Here is a 9,056-nt window from a genome sequence, read left to right as displayed (position 1 = left end):
GTTGTTTTTTTTAGAATCATGCCTTCGCAGGAATCCATTACAAGCGTCTACGAGTCCAAAATACACCTACTGTTGAAGAAATTGGCTGTGACTTACTGACCCATTAAAACTATTCAGTTTCAATTGTACGCTTTTGCGCTGTATTAAGATGCCAAAGTGGAAACCAGCTCTGAAACGAACAAATTTTTCCAAAAATTGGGTACCGCTAAACGCTTGCAATGTATTGCAGGATCCTGCAAAATAGCCCGGGACAGTTCGACTGGGGTGATTTCTTAACATCCCGTAAAAGGGGGTCTGTGTTTATGATAGCTTTCATCGTCAAATTCTTCTATTCTAAAGTCGACCAATCGATCTTTACTTTTCACGCTTTGTGCATACGCACTCAATTTTTTCATGACTAATTGCAGAGTGTTAGCCATTTCTTTCCTTTCCGTTGTTTTTTCCAGTCTCTGGTGCCATTCGACCATCATAATGTTGATATGTTGAAGGGAACCGCTGAATATTAGATCGGGCACCACATCAACTTCCGAGCACTCAATATCGAGTTTCATGACCACCCGGGGCGAACCAATTTTGAGTTCCCCCATTAGCCCTGCTGAGGTCACATTTGTCGATAAGTTTGTGTGATATTTTGCTAGATGAATTGTTTCCTTTTGCTAATTTTTCAGTTTTTCAAAAAAGAACTAATAATGAAGACAATTATTTTTAAGTATTGGAAATTTCTATCAGTTTTCTCGGGATGATACCCCTATCAAAAAACGCTAAAAAAATAAGATTTGCAGCTTTTAGCCTGGAATGCGATGAACAATATTTTCAATGCGAAAAACTTTTGTCATCTTTTGTCAATTGACCGTTAAAAAATCATCGGAATACTTTTTACAGTGATTTTTTGTAATGTATGCGGTTTCAAGCCGTGAAAACTTGGTTATTACTTCATCTTATTAGTAGCAACGAAAATTTTTTTCACCGTTGAAGCGGTGAGGATAAAACTTTCAACGACAGCAACCGAAAATCTTTACAAAATTTTGTCGCTAAAAACTGCATATCTTACAAAAATTTGCCACATTCACTGCATTCATCCCTAAAAGATGCTGGCGCTTCGCGATTAAAATAATTCTTGGAGGTTTTTGTTTTTGAACAAATTATCAATCATTGTCTGAATTTATTTTCCACTAAATAGACCCCTGTACATATCCATGTTATTTGAATTGCGTTGAAAATACGTAAAAACCACATCAATTTACAAATCAATATTTCTTGATACTTTCTAATTAGGGCAAGATAAACTAAATTGACCTAAGATTTATGCAATCTACAATAATATTAATAGTTTTTGAAAGCAGGAACGTAATGTTTTGAATTCCTCTTCCTAATTTTAAATCAATCGCAGAACTTTAAAAATTCGCTTTTTTTCTGGATTTTAATCAAAAGAATTTTAATGTTTTGAGCTGCAATCTTAATTGGTTGCTTGATTGAGGGAGTCCAATTTTTCAAACGTTTGATCAAAGATTAAAGACCGCCCTTTACGCCATGAAATTGTCACCTTGCCAAAAAAAACTTTCGGTGAATCGCATTTAATGAGAGAATTTAATTCCCTTCAGTCGCAACTTGTTTATCTTGTTTTTGAGGACGAAACGTCAAAAAAATCAGACGAAAAATCTGTCATGCAAAAACTTGCATAAAAATAGACCACAGGGCCAAAATAATTGCTAAAAACTTTAAAAGTTTTACAGCAATTAAAAGTTTTACAACATAAAAGTTCTAACAAGAATTTCCTAGAAAACTCGGTACTTTGTAAAAATGAAGTCTTTATCGTTTGAGTTACAATTAGTGCAGGTTATAAAAAACTTTAATTGCTAAGCTGTAGCAGCTACTGATAAAAAAGATTTTCAGTCTGGAGTTTTAGGCACATCGCTATTATTGCATACAACAACATCTAAGGTCTGGTGTTTCACCGCCAGACAAACCACGAGCAGTTAGCTTCGTTAGTTGCCAGCTTCGCTAGAAGAACAGCTTAAGTTTAATTAGTGAAACTAGTGAAAACTACAACGTTTCTTAAAAAATTACACCAAGATTTTAGACATAATGTCATAACAAAAGATTATTACCACACCAATCCTCATTTCGTGAAATTGCTAATAATGGACAATGTTAGTTGCGGTTTTCTTAGGTTGCTTTTAACTAACTAATAACTTCTTAAAACTTTTTGGCCAGAAAGGTGCTTATTCTTAAGAATCCGATTTGAAAAGTCTATTCATAGACATAGATTTGGAAGACGGCAGAAAAAACCACTCATCTGCTAAAATTATAAATAAAAATTGATCATTTTTAATGCTTAAAAGCTCCCAAAAAAGATAGCAAAAGCGGGTTTTCGACCGTTTTCTTCTCAAATTTGCGTTCAAAAACTTGTTCCTGACGTTCGTCGGAACCAAACTTTAAATGTGAATCAGATACAAAAATGATCAAGTTATGCCCCTCCCCGAAGATGGTTTATGACCTTGAAAATGAACCTTATCCTTCTCTCAAATCTCAGACATGAAAAAAAGGAAACAATTCTAAGTCATCTCACCCTTTTTGTCGGCTAAGCGAGGTATTCGTCTAGTTGCTACAACATTATTGACAAACTCGCTTAGCCGCATCAGTTTGACTTTCTCGTATTTCTCCTCTTTTGAAGATCTTTTCGACCTCTTTAAAATTTGACCCCCCCATTCATTGTTTTCAGGCGATCCATCAGTAATAAATTGGGTCACGCCGTTTTTATTTGATGCGCCAGTTTCTGTGAAAAATTTTACGTTCAAACCATGACAATGTCGATAATTTGCTTCGATCTGTTTCAAGTATTTTGAGTGATGTGAATTGGGCTCAAAGCCTACGGAGCAAATGAACGAATCTGCGCCTTTCATCGACTTTTCAACTTTGGACCGGAATTCAAAAGGTCCAAAAAATTCTTGAAATATTTTGTGAATAGGAGCGTTTGGAAATTGCCGGGGTTCGTAGAGTTTTCGAACTTGAACCCCGATATTTGAGCCAACATCCAGATAAACATGATAGCAGCCATCCAAAAAATTGGGCTTTGTTTTAGCCCAGGAAATTCTTTGCAGAGGGACGGGTTCTTTTTTTAGTTGGTAGCATCCGATCGTAATTAGAACCAGAACTACGATTGATGCAATGGTCGTCAAGTCTCTGCAAGATAGGTTTGGAACTAGCGAACATTTAGCCATTTTTCAAATATGGCTCTTTGCCCAGTGAGTTAAGCTGAAATATAGAGAACAATTTGCCGGTAATGAGGTCTTAATTAAATCTTCACCTTGTTAATGATCAGAATTTAGCTCGTTAATGATCAGATTTTAGGCAGACTTTGACTAGGAAGCTCGTTCATGAGGGCAAACTTTAATATGGCGCTCATCCATGTAACCAAAACGCAGCCCCCCCCCCTTGAGAGTTTTTAATTGTCTGATTATTAACGCCCACCTCGACCTGGGCAATACTTCTCGACAGAAAGACAACCCAGTACAAGGTGCCACACAGAAATAACCAATGATCACACTGTTGCATACACAAATGAGCTCTGAGAAGACTGTTCCAGCGGAAAACGACCTCCAATTAGAGTGACTCCGACAGAAAGAATCTCTGTTCAGACTGTCTTACAGTGAAATGACTTCTGATCAGACTGTCTCAGACCGAAATGAACCCGTTACCAGACTGAAGTGCGCTCGAAAATTGTCCCGAAGTGCGCTTGAAATGACTTATCCGAACAATGTGTGCGCTCATCCGAGCAACTTGATCTTTACGTTTAGACAAATATGTTCCAAAGTCGGTCTCTGATCAAACAGATTTTGTACTATTGGTTTTTTGGAAGCTCACAACTGTTAAATAATCAGCAAAAATTTTACTATGAAGAAAGAAAACTTTTTTGGTTCTGATAACACATATTTGCGCTCAGAATTTTCTCTGATCAAAATCAACTGCACTCAAGTTGCCCAGGTTAAGCTCCCAGGCCCAAGCCACCTCTGATCAGACCGACATGCGTCGCACCCAAATTACAGAGTCTGAATTGTTATTGTCGCACGATAATCTGGACAATAGTCGCACAAAAGTTTGATCAGAGCCAAAATTTTGTACATAGTCTGGAAAATGGTCGCACGAAAATCTGGGCAAGGGTTGCACGAAAATCTGATCAGAGACAGAAGTCTGGACACAAATTGCCTCAAAATCCGACCACAGAGTAATAACTGACAATTTTCAATTGAGCAAAATTGCAGGCACTTCAAAATAAATTTTTGTTATAATTTTATCAATCAGTTTTGTCCCAACCTTATCAAATTTGGCTGGGCTCTTACAGATCACACAATACGGGATCTCTTTATGTATGCCAGTCAAACTTGACAAAAGATATAACAAATCGAAGGCAAAGATATATGCCTAAGACCTGTCTGTGCTATAAGTCTCAACTTAAAGTAGTTGGGGGGCTGAAAAGTTCAATTAATTAAATAGATAGTTTAAATGAACAAGCTTACACTGAGTAGTATTAAACCGGGTTGAGCTGTTACCTGATTGTGTTGTTGTTAAGTGAGTGCGTCTTTGAAACTTCTTCCAGTCGGTTTCTCACAAGTATGTTCTGTTGGAAAATTTGCTAAGTTGGAAATCTTTAATAAAGTTTCTCTGTTTAAATTTAAGAATTTATTTTGCAAGAAAAATGAAGCAGTTGTCTGCTGCTCGTCGTTGGCTCTGTTATTTGTCTCTCTAATTTTATTCCGTCCCACTTCGATGAGAGAAACAATTAATTCCTCTCAGCTCCGTTTGGGCCGATAGGGAGCGAATCACAAACTCACGTTCATAGTTAGGTGCTTCTTAATTTTCCTATTGGCCGAGAAGGCAAGAGAATTAACTCTTTTTTATCTCACGGAGAAATTATTGAAACTCCAAAAAATAATAAAAATCTAAAAAGCTGAGAGCATCAATTATTGATTTCGTAGGCGCCTGTTTTCTGCTTTTCCCCTCTTCTAAAACCGCAACAATTATGGTTTTCTTGGGGGCTTTTTATGAGACTCTATTGTCTTTTCCCCTGAAGCAATCTGCTTCATCTTTATTGAACTTGGGGGGAAAGATCTGCATTGCAACTGTCAAAAGCAGAAGTAATTTAAATCAAAAGAAACTGTGGTTTTACAGGCCGCCTACGTTCAACAACGTACATTTTCTATCCTGGATATAAGCGAGGAGATCCAGGCCTAAGGTTGTGTTATTTAAATAAGTCGAACTGAGTTGTTTAAATACTTGTGTACTGGTAGTCTTAACAAGCGTTAGTTTGTTTAGCGCGCGGCGAAAGAATGGTTAATTAGCACCTAAATACGTTCGCTCTAATGCGGGATTAATTATCCGTTCATTTGTAACGGCTCTCGTAATACTACAGCTCACCCCGATTTTTAAGATAGAAAAAAAATTGATTAAAAAAAAGAAATATATTGCATCGTATATAATTTTATTGCGCTTGAGACATATAAATGAGTTACTACAAGTTCAGACAGTTATGAAATTAATCGCAAAGGGCGACAATGGTATGCTATAAAATTAATCGCAAAGGGCGATAATGTTGTGCTGTATTATTCAAAAAATTCGGGGGGCAAAATGACTGGGCTTGGTACTGGACTGTTTCCGTCGTCCATGATATCAACAACTTCCACTACTTCATCTCCATCTTCATGCTTTTCTGTATTTGATAGTTCCTTGATTATCCTTTTTTGTTTTCGGTTCTTCTTCTTGAGTTTCGTCAATTCAGTGTTGAGTTGCTGTACTTTTTCAACCAGTTTTTTGTTCTCCACTCCTAAATTCTGATTGGCTGTAGTGATTTCTAAATGCTTTCTTGCATACACTTTGTTAATTTCTTTAACATTACTTTCCTCCGTCTTTTTACTTGCTGGGAGACGATGTACTGCCTCCGCCAATAGTCATCGCTTGTTACTTTCTCCTTTTCACTGTTCTGCATTTGTAATCTTTCAAATCTTATTTGTAGCTCCTGCAATTCGGTTTCTTTAACAAATAACTCCTGTCGGAACTTGGAATTCTCCGAAATTAGTGAAGCTTGGGTGACTTCTTCGATGGCGTCCGCAGGCCTTGGGAAGGCAGTTAAGTGGGCATAGGGGAAGTTGACATACGAGTCCAGCTGATTGTTTCTGGCGAGGTAAGTGTTCTTTTGGGTATCTCTGTCTTTCATTCTCCAGACGTTTGTTGTTTCTGGTAATGAGAACTCTTTCAAAATAGGCAGGTTTTCAGTTTTCGCAAGAAATTCTTCGCCGGTTGAAATGTTCTGAACCTTAACTTTGTCAGAGATTCTGAACTTATTGGCTTGCATTTTCAAAGTATACTTCAAGTTCGTCACAAATCTGGGGTTCATGGGATTTACAACGTTTTCCCTAATTTTCTGAATTTTCAAGCAATAGGGGATGTCCTTTCGCTCTTTGTCACTAATGAGGTCATCTATATTTGCCATTTTTCTTATCTTCTCTGCGTGACTGCTTTGTTGATTTCCTGGTGCTGGTCTCTTTCGATCGACTATCCAATTGTTTTGCGGATCATATTGACTCGAAGTTGATGGAGGTGCAATGGTTGTAGTAAATGGAGGCTTTGAGAAAATAGGAGGCTGGGAAGAATGGGTTTGTGTTTGTTCTTGTTGTGTTGTTACTTGTTGATGTTGATTGGGGATTACTACGCTTGCGAGTGTGGGTCTGGTAGTCATTGTGAGTGTTTCCTTGTGGGTGATCTAAAATATTTTGATTTTGGTTAGCCTGTGTCATCAATATCACACATTATGGCTTCTTTTCAAGTTTGCAATTGTATAGCTAATATAAAATGTATTCTATAGTAAAAATGTTTTTGTAAGGTTTTGTTGCTAATTGCTTTACTTAAAAATTATAATGCTAAATGCATTTGTTATTAAAGTTTGGTATAAAAGTTTTTGTTTTGCTAAATGCAAAGTTAACTTTAATAAAGGAGGGGGGGGGGCAATAATAAAAAAATTTTTATACTTATGCCAGGCGGGCAGCCCTGGCACAAGTACGTCTTTCTCCGCTGCCCGGAGGTGTGAGTCTTGGGGCGTGCGTCACACTAACACGGCTGCAACGACCCGTGCAGCTGGGGAGACAACCTTGCTGAGTTGAAAGAAAGAAATTTTCCGGGTCATTTTTGGAATTTTCAGTTATCGTGTTAGTGTTCTGAATTATTTAGGTTCAAAAGCCAGGGGGCAGGCTGGAGAAAGCTGAGATAACCCCTTCCCGAGGAAAAGTTAAAAGAGAGAAAAAAAGATCGTTTGTACTTGAGTTGTTTTTGGTTTATTAGACAACGTCGTCTAAAAAAAATTTTTGCAAATGGGACATCTTGTCAGCTTATTTATGCACACTCAACAGAATCGGTGTTTGTCATGTTGGGAAAAATGTGGGTGTTTTGTTACTCCTAAATCTGTTTTCATTTTTTTGCATAAATTGCAATGAAAGTAGGATGTGATCAGGACGGGAAGACAAGGTCGAAGACAAATGGGACATTTAGGGTGTGGGTATCTTTTAAAAAGTGCCTTTCTGCAAGGAATACATACATAGTGAGGATTTTCTCTGGGAAATTGTTTATGCAGTTTTTCTACAATAACGGTTTCCGTGAACAAATGGGGCAGATAATGTCCTTATGGGGATAGAACCAACGGAAACCGTCGAATAGGGATTGTGAAAGACCCATCGAGTGACTGTTCTCTTATTTTCCTTAGATAGAAACAGGAAAACCTTTGAGAAACTGCAGTAGGATGAGATTAATGAGGAGCGATATGGCAAGCAAGGTAATTAGGATTAGGATAAATATTTTTGTGGATAGGTCTAGATTGGTCATTTTTAGTATCTGGAGAAAATTTGGCGAATTGCGGCAAGGAGGTAGTTATTAATAAAAAGGGATATTGCCAATGCGCATAAGAGAACAAATAGAAGAATAAACAATGTTATGTGTTGCATTTTGTCAATTCACTGAGTAGTGCAGAACTAGAGTGAAGGAGGTGACTTGCTCCTGGTAAAAACTGAGTTGAATTAGGGATATCGATTGGATTAAAAATAAAACTAGGGAAAGAAGTAAAATTTTCGATGTTCTTGGACGCATTTTAGATTATGTGAATGTTTTTTCGCAACGAGGGCATAATTTATAATCTTCTACGCAAAATTTACAAAAGTTGACGGGCTTATGATCACTGTGATGAAACGTTTTTGCAACAGAGTATTGAAATCTTGTTTGTTTGCAAATATCACATTGAAACCAGTTAAAGATTGAAAAGATAACATTAAATTTGGAGCATTTTGGACAAAAATCATAGCCCATATCTTTTATAACATATTGGTAACAGAGCAGACACATTACGTGGGGTAGTTCGTTAGGGGGGTTTTCGTGTAATTTCTTGAAAACAAATGTTTCGCGTCTGCAGCATAAACAAATTAAGGAGACCGGTTTGGATTCTATAGTATTGGTTTCTTTGTCAATTGTACTCATTTTTGGAAGATTGTTATTGGAGGGGATTATGGGACTGGTATGGTTGGAGGATTTGGTTGTTGATTATTTTGGGATTTTATTGTTTGGTCTATTACTAATATAACTATTAACATCAAAAAATTGAAAGGAATACTTACAACAACGAGGAAAACGGTTAAAACGAAGGAGAAGGCTGCTGCAATAATCATAAGGGCCATTAATATAAAATCAAGTAATGTGGGGGTAAACATTATGGATAGTTTGTGAACGTAGTTTTGAATTGAGGATTTTACCACGGGTTTTTTGGGTCAATTGTTTGTTTGCATAAAGGGCATATAGTAGTTGTGCAAGTCATACACTGCAAACAAATTGATTTTTTAGGGTGTAGGCTTTTGAAGTGGCTGTGGCAAGTGGATAACTTTTTGATTTCTTGACAAGAATCACACTGGAAATAATGGCAATGACTGATTGTATAAATGGGAGTTACGCAAATGGGGCATTTAGGTTGGTTCCAATACTTAAATAATTCATTTCTACAGGGAATGCAAGCAAAATGGGGGGGG

General features: G+C 37.1%; 1 long non-coding RNA gene across 1 annotated transcript in view; it reads right to left on the bottom strand.

Annotated features, from left to right (window-relative positions):
* Window positions 1-201: 201 nt before the first annotated feature.
* Window positions 202-9,056, bottom strand: part of LOC142345988 (uncharacterized) — a 32,070-nt gene continuing 23,215 nt past the window's right edge. The window contains exons 2-3 of the long non-coding RNA XR_012759372.1: window positions 2,570-3,255; window positions 202-634 (exon numbers count right to left, since the gene is read on the bottom strand). This is a non-coding gene — a long non-coding RNA (uncharacterized LOC142345988). The remainder of the gene's footprint in view (window positions 635-2,569; window positions 3,256-9,056) is intronic.

Source organism: Convolutriloba macropyga, chromosome 9 (assembly GCF_964194025.1).
Source record: "Convolutriloba macropyga chromosome 9, txConMacr16.3, whole genome shotgun sequence".
NCBI classification, from domain to species: Eukaryota; Metazoa; Xenacoelomorpha; order Acoela; family Convolutidae; genus Convolutriloba; species Convolutriloba macropyga.
Note: the sequence above shows the minus strand (reverse complement) of the source record. Positions and strands in the feature narration are given on the sequence as shown.